Source organism: Moschus berezovskii, chromosome 6 (assembly GCF_049115385.1).
Source record: "Moschus berezovskii isolate FMDL1 chromosome 6, NW_MosBer_1.0, whole genome shotgun sequence".
Taxonomy (NCBI): domain Eukaryota; kingdom Metazoa; phylum Chordata; class Mammalia; order Artiodactyla; family Moschidae; genus Moschus; species Moschus berezovskii.
In genome coordinates this window covers 119,758,375-119,774,506 of record NC_142465.1, presented here as the reverse complement: position 1 = coordinate 119,774,506, position 16,132 = coordinate 119,758,375, and the positions used below count along the sequence as shown (strand labels likewise).

Below are 16,132 nucleotides of genomic sequence, written 5' to 3'. Positions count from 1 at the left end.
CTTCCAAATGGAATCCAGTTGGCCTGGGACCCAAGCCGTGAGAAATCACTATAACTTTCCACTGTTTTTATCAAACATGGCCCTTACTCATCTGCCTCTTGACTCTGGTTTAGAGGGAATGAGGCCAGCTTGCTTGAATGTTAGAAGGGGAACCTGAAACTAACCTGTTCGGTCTTTGGCCAACTCAGGTTTTCCAGTAGAAACGTAACCAGCACTTTTCATAAACCGTTCTCATACCAGGGTGGCCTTCCTGAAGTGAGGTGTCCAGCAGGTGAGTGGTGGGTGACCACTAGTTATGGTTATACAGAGGCAAGGAGGGCTGGAAGATCACCACTGACTCTTACCAGACATGACCCAGCCCTCCCCGTCAGATCTGCACCCGTTGGACCTGCAGCCAAGACGTCCAGAAGCAAGGCCTTGGAAGGTTCTGGGAGCGCCTGTGGGTGACTCCTGTGATCCTGCAGAATTTTCCTCTCACGCTGTGTCATCTCTGAACTAGCTGGGTTAACTCAGCCATACTCCAAAGGTCATCAGAACCAGCTGCTTACAATCACTCAGCCAATGGAATGCTCCTTGCTCTACTGCTGTTCTTTGGTTGGGTTAAATTCATGCAGAGAGGGGATCATCAACATTTCTATCCAGATAGAGTGGCACAAGGGCATCTCTGGTGGCTCAGCAGTAAAGAATCCACCTGCAATGCAGGAGCAGCAGGAGACGCAGGTTTGATCCCTGGGTTGGGAAGATCACCTGGAGGAGGGCATGGCAACCCACTCCAGTATTCTTGCCTGGAATCCCATGGACAGAGGAGCCTCACGGGCTACCGTCCATGGGGTCACACAGAGTTGGACACAGCTGAAGTGACTAAACCCGCATAGTAACATGTGACAAGGTGGTCCCTGAACCTCTTGGCAGCCTATAATTGTCACCTGCACTGAGCTCGGTGCTGCTTGGGACTCATCTCCAGAATGAAAGTACAGTGTCCCCACAACTAGAGAAAGCCGGCGTGCAGCAACAGAGACCCAGTGAAGCCCAAAATCAACAAATAAATAAACAGAAATAAAAAAAAACAACAACCCAGCACAGTGGAAGACCGACTTGGAGACCTCTGTCCAGTCCTCTGCCACCTGTGTGAGTTCCACTGTCCTTTCCTGGTACTTTTCCTTGGGGAATCTTGTCCTTTTTTCTTAAAGACCCAGTTATGAAAACTTCAGATGCTGCAGAAAAAAAAGCAAACAGATCCAAGGTAAACAAAGCAGGTGGTTTCAGAATATAGTGTCTTGATTAAGCTTCATCTGTGAACGGGTATTTTTAAAAGTACTGAGAAGCGTTAGAGCAGAGGGTGGGATTCCCTGGTGGCTCAGCTGGTAAAGAATTTGCCTGCAATGCAGCCCTGGGTTCAATCCCTGGGTCAGGAAGATCCCCTAGAGAAGGAAATGGCAACCCACTCCAGTGTTCTTGCCTGGAGAACCCCATGGACAGAGGAGCCTGGCGGGCTACAGTCCCTGGGGTCACAAAGAGTGGGACACTACTGGGCACACACAGAGCAGAGGGGTTCGGGGCGGAGCCTGACCCTCGGCCACACACCCCCGCACAGGCCAGCGCTGCTGCTCCTGCTGCTGTGTGACCTCGGCTCCACTATGCAACCTCTCTGTGCCTCGGTTTCCCCACCAGCCTTCTGTGGTGCAGGATTTTTGCGCTCCACCCGGCTTTCCCCGGCTTCATGTTGGTGACCTGTCCTGTGCTGGGCCAGGCTTGGTCCTGCGGTCAGCACTTCTGCAATGCAGCCTGACTCAGCCAGTGACAGGAAGGACCCTCACTCCTGGGAAGTGGTGATTAGCTCGCTGCTTCTCCAGCCCGAGGCTTTTATCAGCCGGATCCCTCCTGGAGAGTTCGTTTCCATGACTAATATTTCCCAGGGTCGACCCTTAACTGCACACACTAAGATGGCTTCTTGAGACAAAACAATAGACGCGCCTTCTTGCTTGGGTGGTTTGAGGTTAGGTCACAATCCCAGGCTATCAGGTAGGAAAATAAACACTGGCGCCCCCCTGCACACCCCACCCCTGTCCCCCACAGAAGGGAAGGCGGGCTGCGAACCTTTCTTTTTCCATCGCCTGTTCTGGGGGATAAAGAATCACTTTCAAGGTGGGGTTAGCCAGAGGAAAACTAGACCACTTGGCCCTTGACCTGTGGGGAAAAGACAGACTGGCCACTTTTTGAAGGGTGGGGGGGTGATGCTGCAGGACTGGGTCAGGTCTGGCCTGAGGCCCCTTGGTGGGCGTCCATGGGTCCAGTGGCAGCGCCCAGAAAACCTGGCTTGTGGTGCCTTCCCACTTTGGGAGCAGCCTTCTCCCCATGCCTTCATCCTCCTCATCCGTCTTCTTCTCCTGCCTCCATTTTTTTAGCAATACACTTACTCCTCTATTTCTTGCTTTGTTTGCGACTGGAGACTGACCTCTCCTGTGCTGGAACATTCCTTTCTTGGTGATTTCGTTTCCAGTTTTGCGAATGCGGCATCTTCTCCAATCTCTCCAAGGATCCTAATTAGAGGTTTTCGTGGTTCTTCTTGTTGTTGTTTTTGCTCTGGCTCATCCCCGTAATTCTCTGTTGACTTTTGTCTCCAGTGTCAGAGGCTTTCTTCGAAGTCCATCTTCCTTGTCTGAGGCAGAAAACATATGGACCCGGAGCCCCGGACAGGTGGGCAGTCTGCACTGGTGAGTTTTCATCTGGACTGACCGGTGGGTATCAGCTCTCTAAATATCAGAACATGGGAGCCTGGTCTTTAGAGAAGGATTTTGGTGGGGAAGGGTATGGCCTAAGCCCTGGGGTTTTCAGGAATAGCTGGCTAGCTGTTCTAGAAACCCACTTTTGAGTTTATCTCGGAGAGACCTCGTGTTCAAATCCGCTGCCCCCTGGAACAGCTTGGGTAAGTCGCTCCGTCTTTCTAAGCCTCTGTTTTCCCATCTGTGAGATGGAGAGGATTCTAGCTGGTGAGTGGTTGAGCCCACCCCTCTGGCCTTTGAAGCATCACAGGACCCCACGCTGTGATCCAACCACCTAAATTAAGGGGAGGTACAGCAGGATTGCCGGGCAGCCCAGGCCAGTGCGCGGCTCTCACACAACGCTAAGGTCTTCCTCTCTCTGCTTTGTTCTTTGTCTTGGGGTGCAAGCTCCCTCCCAGACGTCCTCGCCATCCCCACCCCCCAGGACTTTCTCAAGGACAGACCGTGCACCGCGGTTCCTCCTAATTGCAATCTACCTCATTTGCATGTGGCTTTTTCATGAGCATTCCCTGAACCTAAGCACCCGCGTTGCCAGGGCAACTGAGAACCAGCTGGCTCCGCTCTCTCGCTCACGAGGTGTCGGGGAGACCCTGGCATTTCTTGGCCCAGCTCCAGCTGGGCGCTCGGCACCACTGACAAGGCACCGTTTGCAGTCCCTCCTGCTTGTTTTATCTGTTCCTCCACGAGGTCTTGGCAGCCTTGACCGGTGCCCCTGGCTCCCTCCATCTCTGCTGGCGACCTCAGGGATGTGCACCCCTCCCCCACCTCCCCAGCGCAGTGAACCCCGCCCTTACTAATCCCCACCCCCGCAGCTGTGCTGGCCTCTGGGTTCTTGTTATGTTAAATGAGATGCTGTGTAGGAAGCGTTGAGCAGGTGTAATCCCCGGGACCAGGTACATCCGTCACCTGTCATCATGCTCTGGAGGGCCCCTGCTCCACACTCGATTCTCAACATGTGTGACTCTCAACATGCATCTGTTGAATCAGGAGCCCTGTGGCCTCTGCCTCCTGCGTGGGTCTCAGGCCAGTGCTACTCAGATCTGCTCTCCTCCATGCTCCCACCAGCCTCCTGTGCTTCCTGTACCAAGCCCCTGCTTCCTCTCTTTAAAACACCTTTGAAATGGGAACTTCTGTGAATCTCATTGAACTGTGTTGTTGTCCAGTCGTTAAGTCATGTCTGACTCTCTTGCAACTCCATGGACTGTAGCCCACAGGGCTCCTCTGTCCATTGGGTTTCCCAGGCAAGAATACTGGAGAGGGTAGCCATTCCCTCCTCCAGGGGATCTTCACGACCCAGGGATCGAACCTGCATCTCCTGCAGTGGCAGGTGGATTCTTTACCACCGAGCCAGCTGGGAATCCTCAGACCGGACGAGTACGTAATAAGGGATAACAGCGCCGGTGATTGCTCATCAAGGCAGGCAGCTCACGGTGAGGAAGCCCTGACTCGGTGCCAGGCTGGGCACTGTCCACAGTGCAAGGCAGGCTTCCACCCTGTCATTATTCCCACTTTATCCACCAGGAAATGGACTTAGGGAGTTGAATTGACTTGTCCAGACTCACAGAGCTGCCAAGTCAGTGGTTGCATTACTTTGGTAGCTTACGTGCTTTGAGCCATCTTTATTTTTTAAACTGCCTTGGCTGAGCCTCTTGAGATGAATTTTTATTTACTGATTTAGGCTGCACACAGAGCTTGTGCGATCTTAGTCCCTTGACCAGGGATCGAACCCGTACCCTGAGCAGTGAAAGCTCAGAGTCCTAACCACTGGACAGCCAGGAATTGCCTTTGGAGCCATTTTTAAATGACAGAGGCTCTATCTCCCTAAAGAGATTAGTGAATGCTTTTTTCAGTTGCCTCTAATAGCTGTACTTGTGTGCTCAATCGCTCAGTCGTGTTGGACTCGTTGAGACCCCATGGACTGTAGCCCTCCAGGCTCCTCTGTCCATGGGATTTCCAGGCAAGAACACTGGAGTGGGTTGCCATTTCCTTCTCCAGGGAATCTTCCTGACTCATGGATCAGATCCACGTCTCCTGCATCTCCTGCATTGGCAGGTGGGTTCTTTACCACTGAGCCACCTGGGAAGCCCAATAGCTAGACTTAGCATCACCAAAAAGAAAACAGAAAACAGAAAAGAAAAGGAAAGAAAGAAAGGAATCTTTTAAGGACACAAAAGTTCCCATCAGGGTGTGCTGAGTGGAGATGGAACGCTGTTGCTGCAGAGTTAACGCCACTACAAATTCTGTTTTTCTTGCTGTTGTTTTTTTTGCTTAGGCAGTTACTCCCTCGTAAAGGGTGATTGCCGACTTGAAGTAGCCACAACTTCATTGCCACAAATCTGTTTCGCTGACACGAGTTCATACCCCTTTGTATCATCCGTGTGTGTTTCTGAGTCATTTCCGAGCTGGTTCTAACAAGGAGACAAATCGATAGTGTCCCCTCAAGCAGCACACCGAGCATTCAGATCAGGAACTGTCTGGGTTTCTGGAAATATTTTACAGAAGCAAACATGCCCGACTGCAGTCTCTTCATTGATTTGTTATATCCCATTTCACTTGAGATTTGGGGCATTGTTTTGTTTTCCCTGGTCCCTGGAAAGGAATTCAAGGGTGAGACTCAGCCAGATAACCCAAGCGTGGACACCCCGTGCCTCCTCATAAATTAGCACTGGGGATGAACCCGTGGATAAGTGAGGGGCCCTGACTTCTGGGCCGGGCAGTCCACAGTGGGGAAAATACGGCGCACACTCGGCCACCACCTCATCCTACCAGCCAACCTGGGACTGTGCAAGGGAGGGCACAGAAGTTTAAAAGTTCACGCTGCCGTATCTTCAGTGATCGTTTTCAACACCATTAAAGGTTCTCGCTTTAAAAATCTTTTTGTCTTTCCCCGATCGTGTGCGCATGTGCACTCAGTCCTGTCCAACTCTTTGCGACCCATGGACTGTAGCCCATCAGGCTCCTCCACCCATGGGATTCTCCAGGCAGGAATACTGGAGCGGGTTGCCATTTCCTTCTCCAGGGGATCTTCCCGACCCCGGGATTGAACCTGGGTCTCTTGCATCTCCTGCATTGGCAGGTCAGTTCTCTACCACTGCACCACCTGGGAAGCCTTCCCCTATTTATACCTCCACCCAAGTCAAAAGGTCAGTCAGCGACTGGAATCCTCTTCTTACTAAATGCAGGAGGGACTGGGCCTCCGTGTCCTCGTTTGTCAGAGAAACTAAGAAAGGACTGCTGTAAGAGATCACGTACGTGACACTGGCATTGCCTGGCTCAGTGGCTGCCATAACATTGGCCTCACTGGGGGTACTCGTGATCTGATAAAGGCCTGTCTGCTGGGTTCGTGCTGGCCTGGCACTGGGCTGGGGTTTTTGTGGGAGACAAAAGAAAAAGGTAAGATGTTCCTTGCTCCGAGGAGCTGAATCCAATCATGACGATGTGGCTTCATACAACTAAAACGGGGCCACTGTGGCTAAGGTATTCTGACCTGAATGGGGTTTTCATCCCAGCTTCTTGAAAATGAAACCCATTCGTTATGAGGCACACAAATTCCTCAACCCTAGTAACCTCGAGATCTCTTTCCCTGGTGACCACGCCCGCCCTTGTCTGAAGAGGGGTGGGCCCCCCGCCGCAGAGGCATTTCTCACACACATGTTCCGTCCTGGAGCCAGCAAGCTTTGCCAACGATGACTCAGGTAAACACGCCCACAGCCCGCCGGCCTGCAGCCAGTCCAGTCATGCCAGCGGCCACCACTGCTCACCTGCACAGCGCCCAGAAAAGCCCCTGGCTTGTCTCCACTAGAACCGGGACCCAAGTGGAGAGGGAAATGAGTGGGAGGAGAAAGGAAAGTCGTGGAGAGGACGGAGGTGGGGAAGAGGGGAACAAACCCCGACCGTGCCGAGTGCCCAGCTGGGGGCTGGGAGGACAGCCAGCAACCAGACCGAGGGGCTGCTCTGCCCGTGGGACTCTCCAGGCAAGGATGCTGGAGAGGGCAGCCATTCCCTTCTCCAGGGGGTCTTCCCCACCAGGAATCCCAACCCCTGCTTTCCCGGAGCTTCAGATCTAAAGGAGGCACATCTAAACCTCGTCACATCCATAAGTGACGAGGTTCCATAAATAGCAAGAAGACTCATTCCGTGATTAGGAAGCATGCGAAGTTCTAGGGAAAAAAACCCGAAAGGGAGTGATAAAAGGCTATAAAAGGGACGTGATGTAAATCGGGAGAGGGGTCCAAATGGACAACTTTATTATTTTCTTTTTTTCCTTTTCTTTTTTGGCCGTGCTGCTGGGCCTGTCAGATCCTAGTTCCGTGATCAGAGGTCAAACCCAGCCCTGGCAGTGAAAGCACTGTGTCCCGACCACTGGGCAGTCAGGGAAGTCCCAAAATACACAACCTTAAAAGGAACGTTTAGGGACTTCCCTGGCTGTCCAGTGCAGAGGGTGTGGGTCTGATCCCTGGTCAGGGAACTATACCACATGCTACTCAGCATGGCAAAAAAAAAAAAAAAAAATTGTATTAAAATAATAATAATAAAATAAAGGAACATTTAAATGAAGACCTACAGGAGTGGGACTTAGCCAGGTGAAGAGGACCATGATAAGCATGTTGACCAAGGGAACAGCAAGCAGGACTCCAAGGTGGGAGAGGGTTTGGAGTGTTTGATGAACTGAGAAAGGCCAAGGTAGCCGGAGTGCTGTGAGCAAGGGAGAGGGCAGTTCGATGCCACTGTTTCATGGACATGTGTGTTCTACTCTGCTCAATAAACCCAGGCTTCCCTGGTGGCTCAGACAGGACAGACTCCTGCAATGCAGGGGACTCGGGTTCGATTCCTGGCTCGGAAAGATCCCCTGGAGAGGAAATGGCAACCCACTCCAGTATTCTTGCCTGGGAGAATCCCATGGACAGAGGAACCCAGTGGGCTACAGTCTATGGGGTCACAATAGAGTTGGACATGACTGAGTGACTAACGCTTGGAACACGCCCCCCAAAACACACCCAAAGCGGGTGGGGGACTCTATCTGCTTCTCACTGAGAGGAGGGAAAGAGCATAGAAGCTGAAAGAGAAGATTTTTTTTAAAGACAAGCATAAATGTTTGAAAAGCTATGTCATGTGCTTGTTCTGGCACTGACTACACTGATTTTGGACAGACTCAGGGAAGATGGCACAGCCCCCAAGGGTGACATGCAGATTCGTGAAACATTTCATGTTTTTGGAATCCAGGAGACAATGGAATAACATCTTTAAATTGCTGAAAGAAAAAGAACCCCAAAGACTGCCAACCTTTTTGAAGAAGATATTCTGCAGAGATGCAGGCCAAGCAAAAATGCCTTCTAACAAAAACCAAGAGAAGTAGCTACCAGTGCATCGAAGGACTCCCACTGAAATCCTGCAGGTGAAGAAAAGGGACTCCAGGTGGGCACACTAAACTTCAGGAAGGAATGAGGAACACTAGGAAGGGTAAAAAAAAACACATTATTTACAGCAATAATAAATTATTAAATGCTAAAAGACATAATATGAACAGCACCAGGGCGGGGAAGGGATAAATGCAGCCATGGAACATTTACCAAAATAGACCATATGCAGGGCCCTAGAGCAAGTCTCAACAGATTTCAAAGAGCTGGAATCACACAGAGTGTGTTCTCTGACCACAGTGCAATTAAACAAGAAATTAATAACAGAAAGATAATTGGAGAATCCCCAAGTGTTTGGAAATTAAGCAACGCACTTCTGAATACCTCATGGGTCAGAGAAGAAATCACAATGGAAATTAGATACTTTTAACTGAACAATAATGAGAACAAACATATTGAAACTTGCGAGATAAAGCTAAAAAGAAGTACCTGAGTGGAAATTTTTTTAGTTTTAAATGCATCAATTAGAAAATAAGAAGGTTGAAAATCAATGATTTAAGCTTCTGTCTCATGAAACTAGGAAGACTGTAAACAAGATAAGAGCAGGAATCAATGAACTGGAGCACAAAGGTGCAAAAGGAAAAAAAAAACAAAGCCAGGTTAGGTGTTTGAAAAGGTAAATACCACTTGACAGTCCCCTCAAAACTGATCAAGGTAAAAAACAGAAAAAAAAAAAATAGCTCCCATGTTTTTAAAAAATCCCAATAACAGAAGTTAGAAGGGGCTTTCACTACAGATCCCAGTGTTATGTTAAATGTAATAACAGGATGTTATGAACAACTATGGTTCAGTGGTAAAAAATCTGCCTGCCAATACACGAGACGCAGGAGACATGGGTTTGATCCCTGGATGAGGAAGATCCCCTGGAGTAGGAAATGGCAACCCATTCTAGTATTCTTGTCTGGAAAATTCTTTGGACAGATGAGCCTTGTGGGCTGCAGACCATGGGGTCACAAAGAGTCAGACACGACTGGGCAACTAGGCACACAGGCTTCAGTTGGGCTTCCCTGGTGGCTCTGACAGCTGAGAGACTGCCTGCAATGCAGGAGACCTGGGTTTCAATCCCTGGGTCGGGAAGATCCCCTGGAGAAGGAAATGACAACCCACTCCAGTATTCTTGCCTGGAGAATCCCAGAGGAGCCTGGTGGGTTACAGTCCATGGGGTGCAAAGGTCAGACATTTCTGAACGACTAATACTTTCACTTTCACTCAGGCTTCAATAGTACTTGAACCAAGAACTTCCAGATGTTCAAGCTGGATTTTGAAAAGGCAGAGGAACCAGAGATCAAATTGCCAACATCCATCGGATCATAGAAAAAGCGAGAGAGTTCCAGAAAAGCAACTACCTCTGCTTTATTGACTATGCTAAAGCCTTTGACTGTGGATCACAGCAAACTGTGGAAAATTCTGAAAGAGATAGGAATACCAGACCACCTGACCTGCCTCCTGGGAAACCTGTATACAGGTCAGGAAGCAACAGTTAGAACTGGACATGGTACAACAGACTGGTTCAAAATTGGGAAAGGAGTACATCAAGACTGTATGTTGTTACCCTGTTTATTTAAGTTCTATGTAGAATACCTCATGTGAAATGCCAGGCTGGATGAATCACAGCTGGAATCAAGATTGCCGGGAGAAATATCAACAACCTCAGATATGCAGATGATACCACTCTAATGGCAGAAAGTGATGAGGGACTAAAGAGCCTCTTGATGGAAGTGAAAGAGGAGAGTGAAAAAGCAGGCTTAAAACTCACCACTCCAAAAACAAAGATCATGGCATCCAGTCCCATCACTTCATGGCAAATAGAAGGGGAAAAAGTAGAAAGATATCCCCAGATGTTCTTTTCTCAGGCTCTAAAATCACTGCAGGTGGTGACTGCAGCCGTGAAATTAAAAGATACTCCTTGGAAAGAAAGCTATGGCAAACCTAGACAGTATATTAAAAAGCAGAGACATCACTTTGCTGACAAAGGTCCATATAGTCAGAGATATGGTTTTTCCAGTAGTCATGTACAGATGTGGTAGTTGGACCATAAAGAAGGCTGAATGCCAGAGAATTGATGGTTTTGAACTGTGGTGCTGGATAAGACTCTTGAGAGTCCCTTGGATAGCAAGGAGATCAAACCAGTCAATCCTAAATCAATGCTGAATATTCACTGGAAGGACTGATGCTGAAGCTGAAGCTCTAAGACTGAGGCCGCCTGATGCGAAGAGCCAATTCACTGAAACGATCCTCATGCTAGGAAGGTGGAAGGCGAAAGAAGGCGGAGACATAAGATGAGGTGGTTGGACGGCCTCACTTCTCAATGGACATGAGTCTGAGCAAACTCCAGGAGACAGTGAAGGACAGGGAAGCCTAGTGTGTTACAGCCCACGGGGTCGCAGAGTCAGACACCACTGAGCAACTGGAAAACAATCTTTTGAAAAGTGTGCAAGACCTACCTGAAAACTATAAACCATTTTTAAGAGAGGTTAAAGAAGACCTAAATAAATAGAAAGAGATGCTACATCATGAACTATAAAGTTCAATATTATTTTAGTGGCAAGTCTCAAATTGATCCACAGATTCAACGTAATCTCAATCAAAATTTCAGCAGTAATTTTGTAATGGATATTAACAATCTGATTCAAATTAAATTTCAAAGAATGTAGAATAACCAGGAAAATTTTGAAGAAGAAGAACAAAGTTGGGAGACTTACTCTAGTAAATATTGAGACCTGTTATAAAGTAAAAGTAATAAAACAATGGTAATTAAACAATGTGATATTGCTGTCAGAAATGGTGTCGCAATGGAACAGAAATAGACTCACACACATATGGCTACTTCCAATAAAGCACTTAAGCAAGACAATAGAGGACAATGTCCTCATCAATAAATGATGCCAAATTGGATATTCGTGTGGAAAAAAGTGACTCTTAATAGCCTGCACAAATATTAATTCAAGATTCAGTTCAGTTCAGTTCAGTCACTCAGTCGTGTCCGACTCTTTGCGACCCCATGAATCACAGCACGCCAGGCCTCTCTGTCCATCACCAACTCCCGGAGTTCACTCAAACTCATGTCCATCAAGTCAGTGATGCCATCCAGCCATCTCATTCTCTGTCGTCCCCGTCTCCTCCTGCCCCCAATCCTTCCCAGCATCAGAGTCTTTTCCAATGAGTCAACTCATCGCATGAGGTGGCCAAAGTATTGCAGTTTCAGCTTTAGCATCAGTCCTTCCAATGAACACCCAGGATTGATCTCCTTTAGGATGGACTGGTTGGATCTCCTTGCAGTCCAAGGGACTCTCAGGAGTCTTCTCCAGCACCACAGTTCAAAAGCATCAGTTCTTCGGCGATCAGCTTTCTTCACAGTCCAACCCTCACATTCATACATGATCACGGGAAAAACCATAGCCTTGACTAGATTTATTCCTAACGAGAAAAGTAAAACAATTAAGCTTCCAAAAGAAACCAGGAGAATATCTGCACGACTTTTGGATAAGCAAAGATTTCTTAAATAGAACACAGAGTCATTAACTGTAAATGAGTGGGCTGATAAGCTGGGCTTTACCGAAACCTAGAACTTCTGTCTCCCAACAGAGATGAATAAATGAGTAAACGTATAACTCCAGGCTGGGAGAAGGTGTTCATGTTACTTGTACCCAGTAAAGGGCTCGTACCTGGAATATATAAAGAAACCTTACAAATCAACTTAAGAAGACAAGTAACTGCACCCCCGACACAATGGCCTTGAGTCTGAGCAAACTCCGGGGGACAGTGAGGGACAGGGAAGCCTGGCGTGCTGTGGTCCGCGGGCTCGCAGACTCAGACACGACCTAGTGACTGAACAGCAAGCCACATGAAAAGTGAGCGACGCGTTAAAGAGGCAGCTCATTAAAGAGAATACCCAGATACCCAGAAAGCAAGATAAAGAGCTCAGCATCGCTAGACATCCCCCAAAAAATTCAAATTAGAACCACAATGATACACAACTCATAAAGTAGGAAAGTACTCAAAATCTTACAGTCAGCTAGGATGGCAAAATGAAAATGACCACAGTCCCAGTGTTGGTAAGGATGTAGAATAAATGAAATGCTCGTGCATTGCTGTGAATTGGTACAACTATGTTGGCCTTCACTATGAACCAACAATTCCGCTGCTAAATTTGTACCCAACAGAAATGAGTGCATATGTCCATTCAAAGAAATACACAGGGAAGCAGGCAGCTGTTTAGAACTTGTAGATTATTCATCGGAGAAGTCACTGGCACCCCCCTCCAGTACTCTTGCCTGGAGAATCCCATGGATGGAGGAGCCTGATAGGCTGCAGTCCAGGGGGTCGCTAAGAGTCGGACACAACTGAGCGATTTCACTTTCACTTTTCACTTTCATGCATTGGAGAAGGAAATGGCAACCCACTCCAGTGTTCTTGCCTGGAGAATCCCAGGGACGGGGGAGGCTGGTAGGCTGTCGTCTATGGAGTTGCACAGAGTCGGACACGACTGACATGACTTAGCAGCAGTTTATTCATACAATGGAACACAACACTATATTAAAACAAAATGAATTCCTGATATACCGGTATTACAGAAGAATCAAAGGATAGATGATCAAGGAAATCAAGCTTGTCAATCCTAAAGGAAATCAACCCTGAATGTTCATTGGAAGGACTGGTGCTGAAGCTGAAGCTCCAATACTTCGGCCACCTGATGTGAAGAACTGATTCATTGGAAAAGACTCTGATGCTGGGAAAGATTGAGATCAGGAGGAGAAGGGGACAACAGAGGATGAGATGGCTGGATGGCATCACTGACTCGATGAACATGAATCTGAGCAAGCTCTGGGAGATTGTGAAGGACAGGGAAGCCCAGTGTGCTGCAGTCCATGGGGTCGCAAAGAGTCGGACACGACCTAGCAACTGAACAATCACAATAGTGGACGAATCTCTCAGACTTGTTACTGTATTAAAGAAGCCGACACAGAAGAGTTCATGCAACGTAAGTCCATTTACATGAAGCTCAAGGATAAGTGAAATTATGAAAGGGTTCAAGATAGCAGTGACTTCTGGCAGGCTAATCACTGACAGGAACAGGCATGGGTGGGGTGGGGGGTGCTGGATGCTGGAAATGTTCTGTATCTGGGTGGTGATTATGGGGGTGTGTAAAGGTACAAAGGTTCTTTCAGCTGTGTGCTTAGTAACTACACACCTCACTGTATGAATGTTACACCGCACTTCAAAAAATAACAAACTAACACCTAAGTAGAGAAACGACCATTTAAAGAAATCATTGTGGTCGAAAAAAACATTCTTTAAGCTGTACACTTCAAATCTATGCATTCCACTGTATTTATGTTAAACCTCACATTAAAAAAAAGACCCACGTATAGAAACGACCTTTTTAGGAAATTACTGTGGCTGAAAAACAGGCCTTCTATGAGCCTCATTGGGCTTCCCTGGTGACTCAGTGGTAAAGGATCTGCCTGTAGTGCAGTAGAGGCGGGTTCAATCCCTGGGTCGGGAAGATCCCCTGGAGGAGGAAATGGTAACCCATTCCAGTATTCTTGCCCAGAGAATCCCAAGGGCAGAGGAGCCTGGTGGGTTACAGTTCATGGGTCGCAAAGAGTTGGCCACAACGTAGCGACTAAACAGCAACAACGACGCACCTAATTAAGTCTTTTATTAACAATATTGCTTATATTCTTGGAGGGGAACAGCTATATTCTGTCCCCTGTGTGGCCCCAACAGAGGTCTCACGGGCAAGGCTTGACATGCAGTTGGTCTAGTCTTGGAGACTGGGTGGCTGGTCAGGTGCTGTTGCAAGATCAGTTCTCATTGTCTTCCGCGACCGCTGGCTAAGCAGGCTGTTGGGATACTGTTGGTAAAGGAACTGGATCTCTAGTTTCCCACCACCGCCTGGGTTTTGAGACTTTCTCTCTCACCCCCTTGGGACATAGCTGCAGACAATCCGAGTCAAGCCCTTAGAGTTAGCCCTTCAGACTCTGCAGGACACCGGCCAGAGCGGCTCTCAGAAGGGGACAGTGGCCAGCATTCCTCAGAGGCTGCCCTCTCCGTGGATGGAGGGAAGTGACCACTGGGCAGGCAGGGAGGGGCAGGGTGGTCTCTGAAGTCTCTTTTCAAAATGGGTTTCTTTTTCGTTGAGGGATAGTTGCTTTCCCACATTGCGTTGCTCTCTGCCAGACATCAACGTGAGTCAGCCACCAGCATGCATATGTCCCCTCCCTCTTGAACCTCCCTCCCGTCTCCACACCCCCCCACCACACCACCTTCTAGGTTGTCCCAGAAACTGGTGCTCTGGGGCTGGAGACTTGTTAGCAAGACCACCAGGGTGGTATTTCTCCCCGTGGGCTGACAGGGAGGTGGGAAGGAGGATGGGGGAAGGGACCTGGGTGGCGGGGACCATGCTAGGAGCTTTCACAAGTACCATCGTGGTCCCCGCATCAGCCTCAGAGAGGTTTAGCAACTTACCCAGATCACACAGCTCCACAGTGGCTGAGCCAGGACTCAGGACTGGGCCAGCCGGCTTTATATTTCCAAGCTCCTCCTCACTGCTCTTTGGCCATTGTTAGCGTCGGTTGCTGGAGAAGGCAATGGCACCCCATTCCAGTACTCTTGCCTGGAAAATCCCATGAACGGAGGAGCCTGGTGGGCTGCAGTCCATGGGGTCGCTAAGAGTTGGACATGACTGAGCGACTTCACTTTCACTATTCACTTTCATGCATTGGAGAAAGAAATGGCAACCCCCTCCAGTGTTCTTGTCTGGAGAATCCCAGGGACGGGGGAGCCTGGTGGGCTGCTGTCTATGGGGTCGCACAGAGTCGGACACGACTGAAGTGACTTAGCAGCGGCAGCAGCGTCAGTTGCCAGGGAAACTGCGTCCATCCCCTGCTCCTGCAGGCCCCAGTCCCCTCTGATTCAAGACCCAATGAGTCAGACACAATACGACCCGGCCTCCAAGGGTGCCAGCAGACAGGGTGGCCCGGCCTTTGTCCACCTCTAGTACAATCGGCCTTGGGGGCTCCCAAGGACGACAGCGAGGGCCCAGGAAGCCCTTTCCCGGGCCCCCGTCTGTCAACAGCCACCGTGGGAGCAGCAGGCTCACAGTCACCTCCGCCCGCCTCCCTCCCACCCCAGGGAGACACGGCTCCTTTTTCTCTGCTCGGCGCCCCGGTGTTGTAACGGTACCTCCCCTCCCCAACTGGCTGACAAGCAAAATTGTGGATGATGATATAATAGGACTAATAATGGGGAAGCAGTGTGAATCCCCGGAGGCCAGAGATAAAATAAAGCGGTGATGACAGTTGCGGCGGCTGCTGAAAGGCCACATTTACCATGTTCCTTCCCCACTAGGCCTGTGGGCTGGGAGGTGGGGGGCAGCCTTGGTCCTGCTGCTTAACAGACGCCCACCTGCTCTGGGGACGGGGCTGGCATCAAGTTACAGGGGGGGCCCATGTTAGCTGTGCTGGTGGCTAGTCAGCGTTTACACCACGGATGCCTCCTTGGAGAGGCCCAGCTGATCAACTTTGGTAGGGGGATGGATAAATCCACATGGAAGCTACTGTATTGTCCTTCTTCTAAGAAAAAAACTAGCAGAAACTGGCCCAGGGCATTTTCTATAGGACAAACATTTTACACTCTTCACTTTCCAGCGATTTTTTTTACCTGGTCTCTTTTTTTGGTAGTAAAATACATACAAAAGAAATTTACCATTTTAGTCTTTTCTAAGCGTAGGATTCACTGGCATTAAGTCCGCGCACATTGTTATACAACCATCACCACCATCCACCTCCAGAACTTGTTCGTTTTACACAACTGAAGCGCCGTGCCCATCGAACGCCAACTCTGCCAACCCTCAGCCCCTGGCCCCCACCATCTTACCTTCTGTGTGTATGAATTTGACTCCTCTGGCTACTTCAGAAAAGGGAAATC

At 49.0% G+C, this 16,132-nt stretch overlaps 1 long non-coding RNA gene across 1 annotated transcript in view; it reads left to right on the top strand.

Annotated features, from left to right (window-relative positions):
• The first annotated feature begins 1,924 nt into the window (after nucleotides 1-1,924).
• Nucleotides 1,925-16,132, top strand: part of LOC148777748 (uncharacterized) — a 28,261-nt gene continuing 14,053 nt past the window's right edge. Inside the window, exons 1-2 of the long non-coding RNA XR_016037533.1 lie at nucleotides 1,925-2,022; nucleotides 2,625-2,714. This is a non-coding gene — a long non-coding RNA (uncharacterized LOC148777748). The remainder of the gene's footprint in view (nucleotides 2,023-2,624; nucleotides 2,715-16,132) is intronic.